This window comes from Protopterus annectens, chromosome 1.part0 (genome assembly GCF_019279795.1).
Source record: "Protopterus annectens isolate FY-2018-M chromosome 1.part0, PAN1.0, whole genome shotgun sequence".
Taxonomy (NCBI): domain Eukaryota; kingdom Metazoa; phylum Chordata; order Ceratodontiformes; family Protopteridae; genus Protopterus; species Protopterus annectens.
Genome location: NC_056725.1, coordinates 1,226,770,698 through 1,226,795,030, shown reverse-complemented (window position 1 = coordinate 1,226,795,030; position 24,333 = coordinate 1,226,770,698). Strand labels below are relative to the sequence as shown.

Here is a 24,333-nt window from a genome sequence, read left to right as displayed (position 1 = left end):
TTAGAACAAAGAGCCTGGAGCTCTGAAACCCGCTTGGCCGAAGTTATGGCCACTAACAAAGCGGTCTTCCAAGACAGGAATTTCATATCACAGGTAGCTGCTGGTTCAAAGGGGCGGGCAGTTAAGGCAGCCAGGACCATATTTAGGTCCCAAGGGGGCACAGGATGAGATATCGGGGGCCTAAGGAGCTACTCTCCTTTAAGGAAAGGCTTGCAAATCTTGTTTGCCATTAATGAAGGTTCAAAAGAAACATGAAAATTAGAGATGGCCGCTAGCTGAACCTTAATCGTGGAAACTGAAGAGCCCAACTGAAAAAGAGAGGCCAGGAAATTTAAGACCTCCAGTACTGGGGCAGTAAGAGGGTCTATACCTTGTCGCTGTGCCCAAAGGGAAAACCTCTTCCATTTGCTGGAATAGTTTGATAGTGGAAGGTTTGTGAGAAGAGGACAAAATGTGGATAACCTCCGGAGAGAGGGAACTGTCCCTGACTAAGGATGGAAGTGGAGTAACCAAGCAGCCAACCTCAAGGACCTGAGAGATGGGTGAGACTGTCCTGACTGATGAGTCAACAGGTCTGGCACCGGGTCCAGAAACCATGGACCTTCCACCGCATACCTCCGAAGGAAGGGGAACCAAACCTGACGAGGCCAGTGCGGGGCAATCAAAATCATGTCGCTCTCCAGGTAAATTGCCTTCTGTATCACCCTCGGCAGAAGGGGAACTGGAGGGAAGGCATAAAGGAGACCGGGGGGCCAAATGTGGGTTAGAGCGTCCCTGGGAATCTGTCCCTGAGAGAGAGTCAGAGTGAAGAACTCTCTGCACTTCGCATTGTGGGGGCTGGCAAACAAATCGCAGCAAGGGAGACCCCATTTGGCGAAGATTTTCGCAGCCACTCTTTGGTTGAGGGACCACTCGTGAGGTAACAGGATAGTCCTGCTTAGTCTGTCCGCAATCACATTGGATTTCCCCGGGATGTGCGCTGCCATTAGGAAGCGGTTGGTAGCTACCGCCCAGTGCCAAAGTCTCATGGCTTCTCTGCACAGTGGGTACGACCTGGTCCCGCCTTGCTTGTTTCCCGCCTTGCTTGTTTATATACCAAACTACCGACATGTTGTCGGATAGGATAGCAATCAGACCTTGCGGGAGAGCGTGATGGAGAGCTTGTAGTACCAGTACCACCGCTCTCATTTCCAGGATATTGATGTGTAAATGCACTTCCTGGGGTTGCCATGTGCCTTGGACAGACCTGTCCAGATAATGACCCCCCCCCACCCTACCTGGGAGGCATCCGTGGTCACAGTGACAACGGGGGAATTAAGGATAAAAGGTCACCCCTGGTCGAGATTGGATCGGAGGAGCCACCAATGCAGATCTCGATGGCAACTTTCCGTAATCATAACCAAGTGGTTCAAGGGAAGTTCCTGATAGGACCATTGAACCGAAAGTAGCCATTGCAGCACTCGCATGTGCAGTCTGGCTAAGGGGACTAGGAGAATAGTTGATGCCATCAACCCCAATACCTGCAGAATCATATTGGCCGGAGCTCTTGATAGGGGGAGGCAGGATCGAACTTGATTCTGCAAAACCTGAATCCTTTCTGCCGGTAAGAAGGCGCGCATCCTTCTTGTGTCTAACTCTGCACCTATAAAGGTAATACACTGAGATGGCTGTAGCACAGATTTTTCCCAGTTGAAAGTGATTCCTAGGAAACGGCCCAAGCTGACTGTGGCCATGAGCGACTGAATTAGTAGATGCTTGGAGGTGGCAGTAAGGAGCCAGTCGTCTAGATATGGAAACACTTGGAATCCTAGACTTCTCAGGTGAGCAGTCACCACTGCCAGACACTTGGTGAACACCCTGGGGGCTGTGGTGAGACCAAAGGGCAGTGCTCGAAACTGGAAATGACTGTCTCCCAGGCGAAGCGTAAATGACTCCTGGACTCTTGACTTATCAGAATGTGATAGTAAGCGTCCTTGAGATCTATGGAGCACATCCAGACATCCTTCTCCAATAGTGGGAGAATGGACTGAAGAGTGACCATTCGGAATTTGGACTTTTTCACAAAGCGATTCAATGAACTGAGGTCCAAAATGGGCCTGAAGTCCCCTGTCTTTTTTGGCACCAAAAATAGTCTTGAGTAAGTTCCTGATCCGATCTGATCGGCGGGGACAGGCTGGATGACTCCTTTTTCTAGCAGCTTTGAAACCTCTATTGCTGCTTGATCCTGCTGACTGGGTGGCACGTCCGGGATTTCCCTGAAGAGAAGGGGGGGACTTGATGAAGGGAATGAGATAGCCTCCGGTAATAATCCGGAGCACCCACTGGTCGCTGGTAATAGCTTCCCAAGCCTGTGGGTGTTCCGCAAAACGACCCCCGACTGGCTCCGGAGCCGCACAGTCGGGCACCAACACAGGGACGGTGAGCGTAGGAGGAACCATGAAAGGAATCGCGGTCTCCAGAGTTACGGGGGCCTCTGCCACCTCTGGGACAGCGTCTTCCCGAATTCCCCCCCTTGCCTCTAGAGGGGGGATCACTGGGTGGAGTAGGGAAAGACCTCTGAGTTTTCCTGAACCACATTTTCCCTCCTCTCTGGGCCTTGGGGTAAGGCCTAGAGGGAGCGGAAAAATGGGCCCCAACGGCAGTCAAGGTCTTGCCCTCCTGCTCGCACCGAGTCAGTGTGTCCTTCACCTTGGGTCCAAACAAAGAGGACCCATCAAAAGGGGCGTCGGCGAAGGAAGACTTGAAGGCCTCCGCAAAGGAACACAAGCGTAACTAGGCGTGTCTCCTAAGGGCCACGCCTGTTCCCGCTGCTCTACTCGCCCCCTCGGCCGCATACGAGATGAGCCTCATGGACGAGTTCACAATGGATGATAAGGTAGTCATCGGGCGCCAACAGTGTGGGCTAACGCCTCAGGTAGATTACCTGTGAGGGACTCACCTAGCTCTTTAAGGAGGTCCCTTTGGAGCCTAGTAATATGACACAGGTAATTCAGCGACCGTAAGGTAAAGGCCGCTGAAGAAAGGGTATGCTTCCCATACCTATCCATGCTCCTGGAATCCTTATTAGGAGGGTGGATAGACGTTGAAGCCTCTGCCACATCCTGCTGTGTGGCAGATGCCACCACCATCGCATCTACAGGAACTCCTTTCGTTAAAAATTCCTTTTGAGGGGGGGCTGAAAGGAATTTGTTGGGTCTTGCAGGCACCAGTTCCACAGCGTCAGGGTGCTCCCAAGCCCTTCGAGAAATTAAATCAAGTAACTCATCGAAGGGCGGAGACACCCAGGAGGTGGAGGGCTGGGCCCCGAAGGCCTTGAGGAAGACTGACTCTTCAGCGGAAGGGGTTTTGGCCTGCCAATCTCCTCTCTGTCTCAGAATCTCAAGAATATCCGAGAAAGAGACATCATCCGAAGATGATTTTGGGGACCCCTCCGCATCATCGAGGTCAGTGTCAGATGTGATAGACTCATCTTGGGAGTCCACGTGCTTCCTCTTGCACAATTTCTTCCATGGAGGCTCATCCGAAGCGGTTTTGGACGGACCCCCCGGAAGAAGGGAACCCCCCACGGGGGTATCCTCAGGCCCTGGGACCCCGCTGTCATGAGACTGCAGTACGCCAGAAGCACCAGTCTTTAGGTCTAGGGACGGTGAGATGGAAACCTGCTGAGCCGGCAAGGACATGGCCAGCACACTCCTCATGGCCTCAAAGGCAGGACCTCCAGACACCATGGAGGTCACTGGCCGAGAGACCACGACGGCACTAGGAATCCCCGCAGCCAATGCTCCGAGGGGAAGACTAGGCACCGAGGCACCTAGCTCCAAGATGTTCCCCTCGGCCCCGGCTGAGTAAGTCCCGGTACCGAACCCCGAACCCGAGGACAGGGTAGGAACAATGGTCGGAACCGATAAACTCCGAAGGGGTCTCGGTTCCGACTGTACGGCTCCGCCTTGCTCCACCATCACCGACTCCAACGGCAACGAGGAAGTTGGAGGAGGAATCGAAAGCTTCGAGGGGGGGATTGGCTCCGGGGCTGAATGGGCTGGAGCCGAGACCATTTTTGCGAAAACCGGAGACTGGAAAAGCCTCTGAATAACTCTATCCAAATCCGAATCAGATAATTTGGAGGATCTAGAGGAAATAGAAAGGGGCCGAGACGACTTCTCTCTCGGCTCCGACAAGGTAGGAGACCGGCTCAGAAAGGGCTCCAACACTATCAGCGCCAGATCCGACACAGTATGAATAAGGATCGGCGCCGAAGGAGCTTTCGGAGCCGAGGGGGAAGAGTCTGAGCTGCACACCTCCATCGACTCCGAGACCAATGGAACCGAGGGAGGTGATTCGCCTCTCGATGCTCCAGCCTGCGGCTCCGAAACTAATGGAGCTGAGGAAAGAGGCATCGAGGCAGACCCTTCGACCCTCGGCTCCGAAGTCAGTGGAGCCGAGGAAGAAGAGGTCGACTTATGCTTCTTAGTAGTCGGCTCCGATGGACTGGTCGGAGCCGACGACCTTTTCTTTTTAGAAACAGTAGCAGAAGATGAAGCCAAAGCTTCCTCAAAGGAGGGCTTAATAAGGCCCTTCAGGATTAATTTATTTTTACGTTCTTGAAGAATCCTAGCGGAAAAGGCATGGCACACACTACATGTCTCTTGCAAATGCTTTGGCCCTAAACAATAAACGCAAATGGCATGACTATCCGTGATAGACATTTTATAATTGCACTTAGTGCACTTTTTAAAACCAGATTTCTGCTCTTTAGCCATTTTCACCAACAAACTAATGGAATAGTGGAACAATCTAACTGCCACACAAAAAACAGTACTTCACCAAAACTTTAAGCGCGAGAATAGGGCGCGAGCCCTCTGAACACAAGATTTATCTCACAAGGAGAAAGAACAACAACAACAAAGGGAACACAACGACGGGCAAAAGCCCTCTAACTTAAAGGGTTTTACCCGGAGAAGAAAAAGGAATAAAAAAGACAACACACTCACTCCACTAAGAAGGGCAAAGGCCCTCTAACTTAAATGGGCCTTGCCCGAAGTACCAACAAATACAAAAATACCAATAACAATACACAAACTTAAGAATAGCTGTTAAAACAGCTGTTGATTGAATTTATGAGGAAACCCCAGGTCAAAAGACCAGAAAAAAGAAGAAAATACACTTAGCTCCAGCCAAGTCGAGACCACGTCTAGCTTGATAAAGCGGCAAACGAGATCTGGGGAAGCAGGTGTGGTGCATCCTGGGATAGAGGGTAGCCCAGCCAATAAGAGACTTCGTTCTAGTATACTAGTTGGCCGAGTCGGAGCCGATGGATCGGCTCCGAACCCATCAGTTATGAATGTAGGCGAGATAGGATCCCATTACATCTTTAGTTTTATCCAAAAAATATCTGCGCTCTCTATGCAAGTCCAAGGTGTGAAAAACCTTCTCACTGGCAGACTGCAGAGAAAGACAAAAGGAAGGCAAATGAGCAGAATGATTAAGGGACAACTCAGTGACCACCTTGGGCATAAAAGAAGGATTATTATGAAGAGACACCCTGTCCCTGTGCAAAAGTGAGAAAGGAGGGACAGCCATGAGAGCTTGAAGTTCAGAAAACCTCATGGCCAAAGTAACAATCAAAAGAAGAACAGTCCTCCAAGAACAACGTTGTAAGGAAGGTGAAGCAGCAAGCTCAAAAGGAGTCTGAGTCAATTCTTCAGCAACAAAACTGAAGTCCCAGGAAGTTGGAATAGGCTTCCTGGGAGGTCTAATATGAAGGACACCTTTAAGAAATTGTCTGATCTCAAATCTGGAAGCCAGAGGAGGAGGATTGAAGAGCAGACAAGTAGAAATTGCTGATATGTGAGCTTTAATAGAAGAATATGTTAATTCAGCATGACGCAGATCATACAAATAAGAGAGAATCAGAGAAACCTCCACAGATAGTGGTCCCTGATGACAAGAGAGGCACTAACAGAAAATCTCTTCCATTTGGACAAATAATGATTTCCTAGCAGTAGGCTTCTTGGCCTCCTGCTGCTCCTGAAGCACATCCTCAGAAAAAATGTGCTAAAAAGGAATCAAAACCTTATCATTCACAGTGTCATTTGAAGAGTGGACTGGTGATGATGGATCAGAGATCCCTTATCTTGTTTGAGAAGATCCACCCAGTGAGATTACTTGTGGTAACTGCCTCTAGCCAAGTGAGAAATACTGTCTGGGCCAAAAGGGAGTTAACCAACAAGATTTTGTGAGAGTCCTCCCGATCTTGTGCAAGATTGTCGGAAGCAGAGGAAGTGGAGAGAAAGTGTACAGAAGCATCCCTTTCCATGGAAAAGACAGGGCTTTCACTTTCTAAGGCAGAAGACTTGGGAATCTGGAAAAGAAAAGAGGAAGTTTTCTGCTCAGAGGGAAGGCAGAAAGATATACAAGAGGAGTACCCCACCGATGGACAATGTCCAGGAACACATCTCTGTGAAGCATCCATTCATGAGCTTGTGTGCTGGACCTGCTTAAAGAGTTTGCCACTAGATTGTGCTCTTAGGGAATGCAGACAGCCTGAAGAGTCACTTGACATTTGACAGAGCCCAGAGCTGAAGAGCTAGCCTACAAAGAAGATAGGACCTTGTACCCTCTTTCTTGTTGACATACTATGAAAACTTTGAGGGGCCCAGGATAAAAGAGAGTATGAAAGACCTGATGAGGTACAAGCAGAGCCTTCATTTCCTTGATGCTGATGTGATCTGACTACTGCTGAAGAGCCCAGAGACCCTGAACCTTGAGGAAACTGATAGAAGCTCCCCATCCCTTGTCTTAGGCATCTGAAAAGAGCTCTTAATTCAGCAGTGGACACTGGAAAAGCAGCCCCAAGTTGAGAGAAAGTTGATGAATTCACCGCTGAAGCTCAGGCTTCAGACAAGGAAGGAAGGGAACTAGGAAGTCCAGGGGATGGCAATCTTGAAGCCACACTGACTTGAGGTACCACTGAAGCTTTCTCATATGAAGCATGGGCACAGGCAGTATAGGAATGGTGGAGGCCATAAACCTGAGGACCTTGAGAAAGTCCCTGACCATGACTGGATCCAGAGGAAGAAGAGAGTGGAAAAAGGCAATCAGAAACAGGGCCTTGAGGCAGGCAGAGATGCCAGCATGAGGATGTTCTGGATAATGCAACCAAGAAAAATATGATCCTGAAAAGGAGTCAAGACTGATTTTTGAAAGCTTATGGTAATACCCAGACTCTGCAGCAGGAAAATGGTAAAGTGAAGATCCTGAAACACAACCTCAGGGGGAAGAGGCCTGAATTAGCTGATTGTCAAGACAAAGAAAGATCTGGGCTTCACTCATCATGTAAAAAGCAATGACAGAAGCGAGACATTTGGTGAATACCTTGGGCAGTACAGAGGCCAAAGGGCAAAGCAGAGAAAGTACAGTTGTGTACACTTACCATAAATGTAGATGTTTGAGTGTATTCACTGTTGCAGTCATTACATTTGGGTAATCTGCTGGCAGGTTGCCCTCAGTCGGCCTGATTAACAAAGTCTTGGGTCCTGCATCAGTTGCTGTCCCTTCTTTCATGACGTCAGGGATACAAAACATTCAGCCGATGCCATTACATCAGTTTTTCTTGCCCCAAATGTCAGGTGCCCCCCAAATGGGGAGCAAATAAAATTAAAGACACAAAAAAATATATACCTCCCACCAAAAGCAAATACACCAAAAGGGCTTTTAAGCATAGTAAAAGAATGTAGAGGTATAGCCAGAGAAAAATAGGGGGCTGGAGGGAGGGTAACCAGGACTGCAACAGTGAATACACTCGAACATCTACATTTATGGTAAGTGTACACAACTGTACTATGTTCTTCATGTTTCACTGTTGCAGTCATTACATTTGGGTAGATTACCAAAGCTATGGTTGGGTGGAGGGAATTATACAGCATTAGGACCTGCTATAAGGCCCCGCAGGACAGCAGTGGCAAACCCAGCTCTGGATTTAGAGAAAAGTGGTAAATGGTAATGTTTGGTGAAAGTATGAACTGAGTTCCAGGTAGCAGCTTGTAGAATGTCCCTGGTAGGAACACCTCTGAGAAAGGCTGTTGAAGTAGATGCAGCCCTGGTGGAATGGGATCTGATCCCCTGGGGGATAGTTTTTCCATGGTGCTTATAGCAGAAATGAATACAATGACTTATCCATTTGGAAATGGTTTGCTTTGAAATAGCCTTTCCCTCTGCCCCTGCAGCAAATGCTACCAGCAGTTGTTCAGATTTTCTTTGAGATTGTGTCCTGTTTAAGTAAAATCTAAGTTGTCTGTGTATATCCAATGAATGCAGAATCTGCTCCCCTTATTCTGTGGATTGGGAAAGAAAGATGGCAAATGAATGGTCTGATTAAGAGCCACACTGGCTACCACCTTAGCCATGAAGGATGGGTTGGTCCTGAGAGATACCCTGTCTGCATGAAAAATGATGAAAGGCTCCACTGCCATATGAGCCTGTAATTCGGAAATCCTTCTAGCTGAAGTGGCTGCTAAAAGGAAAGCTGTTTTCCAGGAAATAAATTTTAAGTCTGCAGTAGCAGCTGGCTCGAAAGGAGGGAGAGTGAGTTTCTCCAATACAAAATTAAGGTCCCAGGTAGGGGTTGGAGCTCTCCTGGGTGGTCTTAAGTTTTTGGCCCCTCTCAGATACTGCTTTAACAGAGGATGAGAGAAGAGGGGAGGTTCTGTGTTGTAATGAGCTGAAATGGCTGAGGCATGGATTTTTATGGAAGAAAAGGACAGGCCCTTGTGAAGCATCTCAGTTAAGTATTGCAAAATCTGAGGAAAGTTGGGCACTGCTGTGCATATCCCTTGAGATTGATTCCAGGCACAGAATCTTTTCCATTTGTCAGCATAAGATTTTCTAGTACTAGGTCTTCTCATCTCCAAAATGACATCCATCACAGGTTTGCTGAGGGATGCTAAGGGTGAATTTAGGTTATTAGCCATGCTGCAAGATTCAAAGTTTGGAGCTGAGTGTGCAGAGTTTGGTTGCTCTGCTGAGACAGTAAGTAAGGTGTCTCAGGCAGGTGCCACAGTGGAAGGTGTGACACACTGCGCAGGATTGGGTACCAGTATTGGCGAGGCCAGTGTGGAGCAATCAAAATAATTTTTGCTTTGTCCTGTTTGACTTTTAGTAGAACTTTGGAGAGCACAGGCAGAGGGGGAAAGGCATAGACTGATAGCTTTTTCCAGCTGAAGGACAGAGCATCCACTTTTCAGGCTTTTTTGTGATGAGTTCTTGTGCAAAATTTGTCCAACTGATAGTTCTGGGGGGAGGCAAAAAGATCTATGTCTGGGCTCCCCCATTAGCATGTCAACATATTGAAAATCCATGGTTCCAGTTTCCATTCATGAGGGTCCATGAGATTTCTGCTTAGTTCGTCTGCCAGAGTAATCAGCTTTCCTGGCAGGAATTGAGCTTGTAGTTGTACTTGACAACTCAAGGCCGTGTTCCACAGTGCCATGGCTAGTCTGCAAAGGGGGTAGGAGTGTGTATCCCCCTGCTTGTTTATGTACCACATAACCGTGGTGTTGTCAGTCTTTATCAGTAATTGTCCTGGATGAAGGTAGTCCTTGAAGGCTGTCAGAGCATTCTGTACAGCTAGCATTTCTTTTTGATTTATGTGAAGGTGCATTTGATTTGGGCTTCATTTTCCCTGAATGCACTTCCCTGCCAGATGAGCACCCCATGCATAGTCTGATGTGTTTGTAGTTAGGGTTTGGGCAGCAGGGGGTGGTGTGAATGGCAGTCCCTTGTTCTGGTGGCAGGCCTCTGCCCACCATAGGAACTCTAGGTGCAGGCAAAGTATGATAGGAATCATTGTTTCCAGGCTGTGACAATGCTGACTCCATAGACTTTTTAAATACCACTGAAGTTTCCTCATATGCAGTCTTGCATATGGAATTAGAAGAATGCATAAGGCCATGAACCCCAAGGCTTGCAGTATTTGCCTTGCAGAAAGCAGGGTTTTTGTGGCCACCTGTTTGAAGTAAGTCACCAAATGAATTTGCTTCTCTGGCGTAAGGAAAGCCATCTGGACAGTTGTATTCAAGCTTGCACCCAGGAATGTAATTTTTTGAGAGGGTACCAGTTGTGATTTCTTTTCTTTTATAGTGTACCCTAGACAAGTTAGAACCCTTTTTACAAATGCCAGATGTTTTAGAAGAATATCCTTGTTTTCTGCCTGAATCAGACAATCATCCAGGTATGAATATATTTGAATATTTCTTTGCCTGCAAAATGCAATTACTGGAGCCAGGCACTTTGTAAAGACCCTGGGTGCAGTAGATAAGCCAAAGGGCAGTGCAGAGAACTGGTAATGCAAGTAGCCTGCTTTGAAGCGGAGGTATCTTCTGCAAGATTTCCTGATTGGGATATGCAGGTAAGCCTCTTTTAAATCTAGAGTTGCCAACCAGGCATCTTTGCCTAGCATAGGAAGTAACTGGTGAAGAGTCAGCATCTTGAATTTTGGGATGTTCAGAAAGTTGTTTAGAGTAGATAAGTCCAGAATTGGACGCCATGATTTGTCTTTTCTGGGCACTAGGGAAAGTCTGGAATAGAAACCTTGTCCCTTTTCCTCTTCTGGTACTAGCTGAATAGCCCCCATGCTCATGAGGGAAAGTACTTCTTTCTAGGCCTCTGCCCACTGATTTGGGGGCAGGTCTGGCCATCCGTTTGGAACTGGCAACATGTGGAAATGAAATCTGTATCCCTGGGATACTATATTTAAAACTCATTGGTCCTGGGTTATAAGTTGCCAGTTTTCCCCCCAAAGGGGTGGCTAAAAGGTAAGTGCTTGGTAAGTGTAAAGGGAAGTCATTGAGATTGCTTACCAAAGGGAGGTGTCTTGTTTCCAGATTTGGAAGAGGAGGCACCCCATTGTTTTGTTCTGAAAGTCCCTTGGGACTGAAAGCTGGTGCCTTTGGAATGTCTGGGTTTGACTTGAGTGGCTCTCGAAGGAACTGGAAAGGACCAGTTCTTAGTAGGCCAGTGCCTACTAAAACTTGGAGGTTGCACTTGTAAGAAATCTTTCACAGTTTGCATAGATTTAACTTTATCTTCCATCTTTTTTAGAACTTCCTCAGCCTTATTACCAAAGAGACGGTCCTGCTGTAAAGGAGCATCCAACAATTTTTCTTTAACATGATCAGACAGAGTTTGCTCTTTGAGCCAAGCATGCCTTCTTAGCACAGACCCAGTTACAGCAGCCCTGCAAGAGGTCTCCAAAGAATCAAAACCACATTCCAAAGTATGTTTTCCAACTTGTTCAGCTGAATGCAATAGATCCTGTAAATCTTTATTTTCCACACAGTCAGAACTCAACATCATTTTCTGTTTAAGCAGTCCCATGATATGCTGCTGATATTTTAGCATATGAAATTGACAGTTTAAAGCCCTGATTGCCAAGGTTGCAGAAGTGTAAACCTTCTTACCTCAGCTATACATCGCCCTGGAATCTCTATCAGAAGGGGTAGGATTTTTAGCAGTAGAAACCTTAATGCCCTTGAGACCTTAAGAAATAGTTTCAGGATCCGCAACAGGATTTTTGAAAAGGAATTTGTGGGAGTCAGGAACCCTGTAGTATCTGTCTGGCTTACAAGGAGCCAGAGGCAGAGAATCAGGAGCCATGCTAGATTCTAAAAAAAACATCACCAACAATGTCTAGAACAGGAGGTATAGCCAAAGGCCTATGCTGAGGAAGTAGAAGAAAATCCCTAAGTCTCTTTTTAGATTCAGAAAAATCCTGACTTTCCCAGTGGAAATGTTCCCTTAAGGTATGTAAAGTTTCCCCAAAAGAAAAATCCTCAGGGGGAGAAGAAGCAGAAAAATGGAATCTTCTGCATCAGAGTCCTCATAAGTAGATATAGATAAATCCTGTTCATTAGAAGAGTCAGAAGAAATGGAATCCTGTTCAGAAGATTCATAGTCAATATCTTGCCTAGGCCTCTTAGAGGGGGGGGGGGGGTTGGCCACCCCTGATCAGAGTAATTAAATCTTCAGCCATTTTGATTGTTTGTTTTTTAGGCATAGGGGCCTGCACATGTGGCCTAGGCGTCGTTTTTTTAGAAATAGGTCGATATTTTGGCCTTAGTTTTGAAAATGGAGTTGGTCTAATATACAAATCTGTAGGCCTGAAAACACCCTCAGAAGCTGGTGCCTGCACAGCGGCTCCGGACCCATCCATGGTAGAGACATCCGCGGGTTCCATAATTGAAGCATCTCGCGGCATAACAGACTCCAAATGGGTCTCAGTAGAGGCTTGCGAAGTAGCGGGTATCAGGGGCTGCGAAAGCACCTCACTGAGTACCAGCAAATTGGTGACTGGCTTAGGAGAAGCATCGTTGGCAGTTTTGGACCTCAACGGCCTGTCCCTGTCTTTTTCTTTGCATTTTTTTAGGTATTGCGGTAGTCGGATTGTTAACCAACGACATTTCTGGATAATTAAAGCGTGAGCCAAAATATTTAGAAGCAAAAATATACCGACATTTGATAGTGCGTTGATTAAATAAAGCACAGAACAGACAGCAAGGTACGTTGTGGTCAGGGCCTAGGCAAGGAATACAGTACAAATGAAAATCCTTATGAGGTATTTGCTTCCCATAAGTAATGCAATTATTAACTTTTACTGACATCGGTAAGGAGCAAGAAAAAGTTTTCCCAACCGGGTACTTAGCTTTTTAGTTGAAGACTTCGGATCTGAAACTCGAAAACGAAAATTTCAGGAATCGGTCGACCGGCACTTGTGAACTGCTTCTGCTTCTGGCACCACATGGCAAGAAAGACTGATATAATAGCATCGGCTGCATGTTTTGTACCCCTGACGACCTGACGTCATGGAAGAAGGAACAGCAACCGACGCAGGACCCAAGACTTTGCTAATCAGGCCGAATGAAAGCAACCTGCCAGCAGATTACCTAAATATAAAGACTGCAACAGTGAAACACGAAGAACATCTGAAAATGCAAGGCAGAAACAGAGCAATGCAAAAATTCATGAAAAGGGGCATGGATGGAGATATAAAGGTAGGCATCCTTGAGATCTAAAGAGACCAGAAAGGTCTGGAGGAGAAGAAGAGGAAATAAAATTTGAAGAGACAACATACAAAAGGAGGGGACTTGAGAAAGGTGTTGAGCTGAGAAAGGTCCAGAATTAGCTGCCAAGTGCCCTCCTTCTGGGGAACTAGAAACATTCTAGAAAAAAAAAAAAAAACTCCTGTCCTGGGCAGGGGGCACAGCCTGAATGGTGCCCTGGATCAAAAGAGTACAAAGCACCTCTAGGAAGACAGGAAGCTGTTCTCAAGGAGATTCAGGAATGCTCAGAAAGGGAGAAAGAGATTTCCAAACCATGAAATACCCTTGGCAGATAATGGACAGTACCCAAAAGACTGTTGTGATCCTCAACCAATTTGGAAATGAGAGGGAAAGGTGAAGGGACATGGGAACCTGGCCGAGGGAAATGAGAAGCAGATTGTCTAATGGAACACGGTTTCTGCTAAAAAGGAGGTTTCTGAGAAATAAGGGTCTGTGTAGAGTTAGCAGGAGGTATAAATCTAGAACCCTATTTACCCTTGGATGGAGGGTGAGACTGTCTGTGAACAAAAGCAGATTTGAAAGGGTAATTCCTCTCAAACATGGGAAAAGGAAAGACAAAAATATGTTTCAACTCCTGCAAGGCTTTGCCCTTATCCAGGAGAGATTTAAAAAGGTCAGCAGCAGGAGTACCCAAATTATTTTTCTATCCAAAGGAGCATCCGATAATTTGGCTTTAATGTCATCCTGTACAGCCTGAAGATGAAGCCAAGAGCAATGCCTCATAACAGAACCAAATGCAGTAGCTCTGCAAGAAGCATCGACTGCATCTTAACTGCACTTAATAGACTGGGGGCAACTTGAGGGGTAGAATCCAACACGGAAAGGACCAACGCTTTCCCCTCAGGAACAGAAAGGTCAGAAATCTCCCAAGAGACTTGAAAAAGAAGGGCTAAAACATACCTGGTCATAATATGAGTCTGGTAACTAATAGCTCTAAAAGACAGGGTGGCAGCAGCACTGACCTTTTGCCCAGACTTTCCATGGCCCTGCTATCCTAATCTGAAGGAAGTAACTTGGTAGAGGGCAACAGCTTGCAGGGTTTGTCAGAGGAGACATACATTACAGAAAGATCAGCAGAAGGGCATTTATACAGAAATGTGCAATTCTCAGGCACCTTGCAAAATCTGTCAGGTTTCTTAGGAGCTGGGAACTACAAAAGATGCTGAAAATGTATCTACAAGGGCAGCCAGAACTGAAGGAGTTCATAATACCTCTCCTGGTTATCAGAAACCTGACAACAATCTCACTTAAATAAGTCCATCATACAGGAAACTGTGTCTAAAAGGGAGAGTTCCTCTAAAGGAGAATCTGGACTAATAGAATCGTCTTCCTCTGACTCATAGTCCAAAGGGGAAGGGATCTATGAAGAGTAAGCTAATGACAAGGTTCCCCCTCAACATCAGGATCAGGTATATGTAAAGCCTCCAAGGATGTGTGAAAGGTCAGATCCATGCCAGCCTCCAATGGTGCTGAGGCAGAGGAATCAGAGGCAATGACCAAACAATCCTCTGGGATTTCACTAACTTGAAGACACATATCCAGGGGAGGCTGGACAGCAGCCATATCAGACCTGAGTTGTTTGGCCTTTTCCTTGGCCAGTGGCTGACCCCTGGAATGGTAAGACTCCACCATAGCACCCTCAGCCAACAGCTTAAGACATTGGTTTTCAATGTAAATAGACAAAAAGGAGAGGTGACTGCACAGGTTCTTAGAGAGCAATGCTTGGCAAATAAAACACTCTGTGTGGTCGTGGAAAGCACCCAGAGAAGAGACACTGGTCAGGAAGATCTTTATGGGGGATCTGTGTTTCCTACTGATATTTTCCCTTTCTGGGTGACATGAAACCAAGAACACTAAATAAAAGAGAAATTTAAAGAAGAACCTCAAAGGGGCACTTATTTGAAAAAATGGCTCAGTAACCAGCACAGAAGAAAGACATTCAAACTGACTTTCAGTGATGGCATTTGGACTGGCAGCAAAGAAGTTCTGAAGTGTGGGCATCCATATGTCAACTTTATGCCCTATGCCTTGCGCAGGGAGCATACGTGTGATGTACAATGCCTGCAGATACTAAAGGCTTTGGTATACTGGCTAGGTGTTGGGCTGTCCTTGGGAGGAGATAGGAGTACTGCAACAGTGATATTGGGGACATCGTATCATTATGGTAGGTACACAACGTTCATATCCAATGTTGTCTATTTTCATCTGATTCAATAAATGACACAGATTCCCCAGCTGTCTATCTGGGTGGCATCAAAGAAAGACATTCTTGAGGATGGTGGAACCAAATGAAATGTGTGATCCTCTAGACTGTACATCCAGTTTATAATGAAAAACAAAGGTATGTACTGTGGACCAAGTCATTGCAACACAAATGTCTTCACTGCCAAGTCTTCTAGAAAAGGCTGTTAAAGTAGATATTGCGCGAGTTAAATGAGCTTTAGGTTTTGATTGTACAGCCAAGTTCTTTTTGTTACAAATAATAGAAAAGCAATCTGACAACCATCTTGAAAGGCTAACTTTAGTGATAGCTTTACCCAATTTTGGCTTTGAAAATGTAATAAACAACTGATGACGTTTCCAGAATTGTTACATTCTGTGAAGGCAGAACCTGAGTTGACGATGAATGCCTAACACAAGTAAAATATATTCCCCTTTGTTTGAGTGTCTTGGAAAAAAGTACTGGTAAGTTTACTAACTGATTTAAGTTTGCCTTAAATGCCACCTTAGGGAGAAAAGATGCATTATTTCTCACAGAAACTCTGTCTTCATAGAAAACCAGATAGGGAGGTTTGCATGAAAGGGCCTGTAATTTCAAAATCCACCTGGCTGATGTAACTACCACCAGAAAAGTTGTTTTTCAGGTCAGGACCTTTAGATTAGCTGTGGCTGCAGGTTCAAAAGGCTGTTGAGTTACAGCCTGAAACATAATGGTAACATCCCATGGAGGAATTGCGTCTCTGATGGGAGGTCATACAATAAACATTTCTCTCAAAAAGAAAAGCTTTAGAGATTTTAAAGGAAATTGTGGAAGTGTCATTATGGCTGCTGGGAAAATATGAGATTGCTGTTATCTGAACTCTGATGGTGGAATAACTGGAACCAAAAGTTCAGATAAAAATTCCAAGATAGACAGAATAGGTGCTGAGAAAGTGTCCAATCCTCCGGAAAAGCCCCAGATAGAGAACCTCTTTCATTTGCTACCTTTTTTGTGGCTGGCTTCAGAGAAGCCAAAATAATCTTGACAACAGTAGCGGGGAGCCTGGCATCTATGGCTATGGTCAAAAACAGAGAAACCATGTGGTTAGTTTCATGGACTTCTGGTCCAGCAGAGGAAATCTGTATGGGTGAGTTAGAAGACCTGGATAACAAACTAATATCCATGGGGGATGTACTAGTAGAGGCTGCAGGAAGGAGAAAGTACAGCTGTGTACCTACCATAAATGTAGATGTTTGAGTGTATTCACTGTTGCAGTCATTACACTTGGGTTATCCTGCTGGCAGGCGACCCGCAGTCGGCCCGAGTTCCAAAGTCTTGGTCCGGCGTCGGTTGCTGTCGCCTCTTCCCTGACGTCAGTGCGCCAGGGGTATAAAAGTTGCAACCGACGTCATTTTCTTCAGTTTTTCTTGCCCCAGATGTCAGGTGCCCCCAGATAGGAAGGCTGAAAGGATAAAAATATGCCAAACAACCATGCATATATTACTATAAACATTTCCTTCATCTACAGGCAAATACACCACATAGGTTGTATAGAGTTGAGAAGTACAGAATAGTCCACATAGGTTGTATAGAGTTGAGAAGTATAGAATAGTCCCAGCAAAAAGGAGGTTGGAGGGTGGGTAACCTGGACTGCAACAGTGAATACACTCGAACATCTACATTTATGGTAGGTACACAACTGTACTATGTTCATCATGTTTCACTGTTGCAGTCATTACACTTGGGTAGAATCCCAAAGCTGAGGTTGGGTGGCTGGGTCTAGATTGGATTTGGCGAGGCTAACAGGCCCTGCAGAACTGCAGTGGCAAAGCCTGCTCTGGATTTGGAGCAGAGAGGTAGGTGGTAGTGCTTGGTAAAAGTGTGCACTGAGCTCCAGGTTGCAGCTTCTAATATGTCTTTGGTTGGTACCCCTCTGAGGAAAGCTGCTGAAGTGGCTGCTGCTCTGGTAGAATGAGGCCTAATGCCCTTAGGCACAGATTTGCCATGTTGTGCATAACAGAAGCGGATGCAGTGTCCTATCCATTTGGAGATTGTCTGCTTTGTAATAGGCTTTCCTTGTGATCCTGCAGCATAAGCTACAAACAGTTGCTCAGTTTTTCTGAAAGCTTTTGTTTTGTCCAAGTAAAATAGTAGCTGCCTGTGTATATCCAAAGCATGCATAAGTCATTTCCCTTTATTCTGGGGATATGGGTAGAAAGTAGGTAAATTAATGGCTTGGTTTAAGGCCACATTGGAGACCACTTTTGGCATGAATGTTGGGTTTGTCCTAAGAGAAACCCTGTCCTGATGAAAAATGAGGAAAGGTTCCACAGCCATCAATGCCTGTAACTCTGAGACTCTTCTTGCTGAAGTTATTGCTAGGAGCAGAGCAGTTTTCCATGACAAGAATTTTAGATCAGCTGTGCTGGCTGGTTCAAATGGAGGCAGTGTTAGTTTTTCTAAAACAAAGTTGAGGTCCCAAGTAGGTACTGGTGCTCTCCTAGGGGGTCTTATATTCTTTGCCCCTCTGAGGTACTGTCGTAATAGAGGATGTGAAAAAATAGGAGGATCCATATTGTAATGAGCGGAGATGGCAGGGGCATGGATTTTAACAGATGAAAAAGATAGGCCTTTGTCCAACATTTCAGTTAGGTATTGCAAAATTTGAGGTATATTGGGGACCAGTGGGTCGAGCCCTTGTGCCGGGTTCCAAGCACAGAATCTCTTCCATTTTTCTGTATAAGATTTCTTAGTGCTGGACCTCCTGGCTTCCAAAATAACATCCATAACAGCTTTAGAGAGAGGTGCAGTCTGAGTGGCTACATTATCTGCCTTGCTGCCAGATTTAAGGTTCTGAGTTGACTGTGCAGAATCTGATTGTTTTGCTGTGTCAGAAGATGAGGGATTTGAGGTAGAGACCAAGGTGGGCCTTGGGACAAAGTTTTTAGGATTGGGTACCAGTGCTGGCGTGGCCAGTCTGGTGAAATCAGTATCATTTTTGGCCTCTCTTGTCTGACTTTTAGAAGCACCTTGGTGAGAAGAGGCATCAGAGGGAAGGCATAGACTGTCAGGTTTTGCCAGCTGAATGATAGAGCATCCACTTTCCATGCTTGAGAGTGATAAATTTCTGTATTTGGCAATTGTGAGGGGAGGCAAAAAGATCTATGTCTGGGCGTCCCCATTTTCTTGTTATCATGAACACTTGTGGATTTACCTTCCATTCATGAGGATCCATGAGATTTCTGCTTAGTTCGTCTGCCAGTGTATTTTTTGTTCCTGGCAGGAATTGTGCTTGCAGATGTACCTGGTAGGTCAGTGCTGTGTTCCACAAAGTCATGGCTTGTCTGCATAGGGGGTAGGAATGTGTGCCCCCTTGCTTGGTTATGTACTACATAACTGTGGTATTGTCCATCTTTATTAGTAGTTGTCCTGGATGTATTAGGTCCTTGAAGGCTGTCAGGGCATTCTGTACAGCTAGCATCACTTTTTGATTGATGTGAAGATGCATTTGCTCCTTGGGCCACATGCCCTGAATACATTTTCCTGCCATATGTGCTCCCCAGGCATAATCCAGTGCATCCGTTGTTATTGTCTGCCTGGCTGTAGGTAAGGTGAAAGGCTGTCCCTTGTTGTGGTGACAGGCCTGGGACCACCATCGAAACTCCTGTTGTAGGCAGGGAATCAAGGTTATGACTGTCTCTAGGCTGTGACAATGCTGAGTCCAAACACTTTTTAGATACCACTGTAGTTTCCTCATATGCAGTTTTGCATATGGAATTAGTAGAATGCAGGATGCCATGAAACCCAGGGCCTGCAGAATTTTTCTTGCAGGGAGCTGGGTCTTTGTTGCCATCATTTGAAAGTAATGAGTCAGTTGCCTTTGTTTGTATGACGTGAGATAAGCCATCTGGGCAGTTGTATTTAAGCTTGCACCCAGGAATATTATCTCTTGAGAGGGCACTAGTTTTGATTTCTTTTCATTTACTGTGTACCCTAGGCAAATCAGCAATCTTTTTACAAATGCCAGGTGCTTTAGAAGAATGTCCTTGCCCTCTGCTTGAATAAGGCAGTCATCCAAGTAGGGATAAATTTGAATTTCTTTTTGTCTGCAAAATGCAATTACTGGTGCTAGGCATTTTGTGAAGACCCTGGGCGCAGTAGATAAGCCAAAGGGCAGTGCAGAGAATTGGTAATGCATTGAGCCTGCTATAAATCAGAGGTATCTTCTGCATGACTGTCTGATTGGGACATGCAGGTATGCCTCCTTGAGTTTCAAAGTAACTAGCCAAGCCTCCTTGCCCAGCATGGGCAGGAGTTGTTGAAGTGTTAACATTTTGAATTTTGGAACATCCAGGAAAGTATTCAGGATTGACAGGTCCAGTATTGGTCTCCAGGCTTTGTCTTTTCTGGGTACTAAGAAAAGTCTTGAGTAAAATCCTTGTCCCTGTTCTTCTTGTGGAACATTTTGAATAGCTCCCATATCCATAAGAGCAGCAATCTGTTTTTGTGCCTCTGCCCATTGGTTTTGTGGCAGGTTTGGCATACCTTTTGGTTTTGGAAGCATGTGGAAGTGGAACCTGTACCCCTGAGAAACTATATTCAGCACCCATTGGTCTTGGGTGATCATGTGCCATTTTTTTGAGAAAAGTGCTAGCTTTCCCCCTAGGGGTGCTGTCAACTGGTAAGAGCTTGGCATTTGCAGAGGGAAGTCATTGTGACTGTTTCCTATAAGGTTGTGATTTGTCTTCTCCTCCTTTGGGGGCTGAAGCACCCCATTGTTTAGGTCTGTAGGAGCCTTGGGGCTGAGATCTGTCTCTTGGGCATCTGTATCTGCCTCTTTGTGGCCTGTCTGACACTGGAAAGGACACTGGTTGAACCTGTAAGAAATCTTTCACTGTTTGCATTGACTTTGCTTTATCCTCCATTTTCTTTAACACCTCTTCTGCCTTAACACCAAACAAAGTATCATGCTGTAGCGGAGCATCCAATAATTTTACTTTAACATGGTCAGGTAAACTTTGTTCTTTCAACCAAGCATGTCTTCGAATTACTGAGCCTGTAACTGCGGCTCTACAAGAAGCCTCTAATGAATCAAAACCACATTGCAGAGTATGCTTTCCCACTTGTTCAAGTGCATGCAACAAATCCTGCATTTCTCTACTGTCAGGACTTTCTATATTTGTAACCATTTTCTGCTTTAACAATGACATGAGATACTGTTGATATTGAAGTATGTGAAACTGACAGTTTAAAGCTCTTACAGCTAAAGTAGCAGAAGTGTAAACGATTTTCCCCCACCTGTCCACAGCTCTGGAATCCCTATCTGAGGGGACAGGATTTTTGGCAGTGGAAGCTTTAACCCCTTTAGGACCCTGAGAAATTGTTTCTGGGTCTGCAGCTGGGTTTTTATAAAGAAATTTATGAGAGTCAGGGACCCTGTAGTACCTGTCTGGCTTTACTGGAGCAGGTGGTAAAGAATCTGGAGACAGACTGGATTCAGAAAAAAACATCATCTACAATATCAAGCACAGGAGGGATAGCCAGGGGCTTGTGCTGAGGCAATAAAAGGAAATCTCTGAGCCTTTTCTTGGATTCTGAGTAATCCTGGCTCTCCCAATGGAAATGCTCCCTCATGGCGTGCAGGGTTTCCCAAAAAGAATAATCCTCAGGGGGTGAGGCTGAAGGAATGGACTCTTCAGCATCAGAGTCCTCATAGGGAGGGAGAGAATAGCCCTGTTCAGAAGAAGAATCAGAGGAAATGGAAACCTGATCAGAGGAATCATAATCAGTGTCTTGCCTAGGCATTTTGTCAGGAGGGGGATGGGAGCCCCTGATTAAAGTAATAAGGTCTTTGGCCATTTTAAGCATCTGTTTCTTTGGCATGGATGACTGTTCTGGAGAATGCTGCACTTGTTTCCTTGTCTTTAATGCTGTATTTGAGTTTGCCTTTGCTGCTGCAGTAGCCTTAATTGTAAGCTGTGAAGGTCTGAAAACACTCTCAGAAGCCGGTGCCTGCTCAGCGGCTCTGGACCCATCTGAGGGTATAGTTTTCGTAGGCCCAATACCTTGAGTTTCCACAGGCCTCAGAGTCTCCACGTGGCTGTCGGTTAGGGCCTATGGCTCTGAGGTAGCAGGTGTCAGGGGCTGCGAAAGCGCCTCACTGAGAACCGGCGACTGGCCTAGAAGAGGCTTCGTCGTCGGTTTTGGACCTCGGATGCCTGTCTTTTTCTTTGTCTTTGCGGTTTTTATACATTCCAGTCATCGGTTGTTCCGACGGCATTATATAATTAAATCTTCGTCCAAAATAATGTAAAGCAAAATCAAACCGACTTTTAATAGTGTGTTTACTGAATCTAGCACAAAACCAACAATTAGTAACGTCGTGGTCAGGGCCTAGGCAAGGAATGCAGTAAGAGTGAAAGTCCTTATGAGGTTATTTGCTTCCCAAAAGAAATACAATTATTAACTTTTACTGACATCGGTCTGGAGCAAGAAAAAGTTTCCCCAACGGGGTACTTAGCTTTATTGAAGACTTTGGATCTGAAATTCAATTTTGAAAATCTCAGGAGTCGGCCGACCGGCACTTGCGAACTGCTTTTACTTCGGGCACCACGCGACAAGAAAGACTTGAAAGGCCCGAAAGAAAATGGCATCGGTTGCAACTTTTATACCCCTGGAGCACTGACGTCAGGGAAGAGGTGACAGCAACCGACGCCGGACCAAGACTTTGGAACTCGGGCCGACTGCGGGTCGCCTTTCAGCAGGATAACCCAAGTGTAATGACTGCAACAGTGAAACACGATGAACATCCATGTTTGTCAGAGTTAGAGGGGGACAATGTGGATCACCCTGGCATTGCACTGTCTTGCTTTCTGGTTGAACTTGTTCATTAGCGGTAAGGGGAGAAGCATACAGGAGACCCAGGGTCCAACTGTGAACTAGAGCAAATGTTGTTAGGAGGTAAAGAGGTCACAGCAAGGTTGGCCCTAGCAATGGAAAATCAAAGTTGCCACTGACGGATTAAGGGACCACTCATGAGGAATCAGGATAGCCCTGCTCAATCTGCCCCCTAATGCACTGGATGATCCTCGGATATGCATTGCTATCAGAAAGCAGTGTGAAGACATCTCCCACTGCAAAACTCTCATGGTCTCTTGACAAAGGAATGGGTTCCTCCCAGTTTTCTGATTTAACATACCACTGCCATATTGTCCATCTGTAGGAAATCACACCCTTGGGAAGAGATTCTAGAATGCCTGGAATGCTAGGTGGACTGTCCTCATCTCCAAGATACTATTGTGAAGATTGGCCTCTACGGATGACCATGTACCTTGGACCATCCTCCCTTTCTAATACCCCCCCCCCCACCCTAGAGGGAAGGCATCCATGGTCATTACTGCTACCAATAAGTCCATATAGAACAAGTTTTCCTTGGTTACTGAGGAGGATGTTATCTACCAGGCAATGTGTTGTCTGCAGATATGAATGAGTCAAATCTTTGCATGTAATGGATGAATGCACTGATACCACTGTAGTCCTAGGGTCCACTGGAGCACTCTCAAGTGGTACCTGGTTAGTGGAACCATCAGTAGTACGGGTGATATCAAAGCTAAGAGGTGTAAGATCAACCTCAATGGAAGTGAGCATGGCAGTAAGACGTAAAGATAAAATCAGCTAGACGTAAACATAAAATCCTGGTATGGGGAAGGCTGGCAATCTGTAGGCTGGTACTGAGGTGACATCCTATAAATTCTATTTGCTAGGTTGGTGTCAGACGACACTAGGGAAAATTTACTGTTATTCTTAAATCCAGTAACAACTGCAGCACAAGATCCAGATAGTATAGCAGTAGATGCTTGGAGGTAGTGGTTAGGAACCAATTGTTGAGATACAGGAAAATCTGGATCCCTATCAGTCACAAGCACTTGGTCACCACTGCCATTTCTTGATTAACTCCATGGGGCTGTGGTGAGAATGAAAGGCAGGGCTCTGAACTGACAGTGACTGGCTCTAAGCTGGAAACGGGAATCTCCTAGAGCACTTCTCTATATTCACATGACAGTAAGTGCCCTACAGATCTACTGAGCACATCCAATCATTCTTCCTCAGCACAGGCAATATGGACTGAATTGTGACTACCCAGAATTCTGCCTGTTTCTCAAATTGAGGTGACTGAGATCCAGAATGGGTCTGAGGTCCCTGTCTTCTTTGACATGAAAAAGAACCTTGAATAGACTCCGGATTCTAACTGGTCTTGGGGGACCAGTTGGATGACTCTTTTTTTTCCTAGCAGTTTTGAAATTTCTACTGCTTCTTGCTTCCCTCTGACTTGGTGGTACACTGAGGATGTTCCTCTCTTTCCAAGGAGGAAGGGAAAAGGGAATGGAATAGCCTCTGGAAATTATCTTTAGCACCCACGAATCTATGGTTGCACTTTGCCAGGCTTGTGGGTGCAAAGACAAGCCCTGCCCAGACTCCATTTAGAGTGCAACAATCGGGCAACCATTTAGGAGCACTGATAGGGCTTCTCAGAAAAAGGACCATGGAAGCCCTGGTTATACAGTCCACATCTGTTAATTACCTCCACCTCTGCCATGAGGCGATCTATCACATAGGGAATCATGGTAGGAATTCTGTGATTTTAGGAACCACATCTTTTTCCCCATCCTCTGATTCCTAAAGAAGGATCTTTGTGGAGTGGAAAAATGGATTCCCACTGCAGGCAGAGTCTTGCCATCCTGCTAACTCCTGGTGAGTGGTTCTTTAACTTTAGGTTAGAAAAGCATGCACCCATCATGGGGGCAAATGTCTTGTAGCCTTCTGCAAAGTCACAAAGATGCATCCAGAAATAATGGTACATGGTGATGCTGGTGCCTGTTGCCCTGGCCATGCCATCAGCTGCTTTGGAAAGCAGTCACATAGCTACACTGGACGTTGTCTCTAGGGTAGATAACTGGGAGTCTATTGTCTTCTGAACATCTGCAGGCAAGATACCAAAGAGAGATTTAAAGAGTTCCT

The 24,333-nt window shown here is 45.8% G+C and overlaps 1 protein-coding gene across 1 annotated transcript in view; it reads right to left on the bottom strand.

The window, feature by feature from the left end:
* The window catches only part of WDR35 (WD repeat domain 35), a 2,872,164-nt gene that overhangs the window by 725,492 nt on the left and 2,122,339 nt on the right, over positions 1–24,333 (bottom strand). The window lies entirely within an intron of this gene.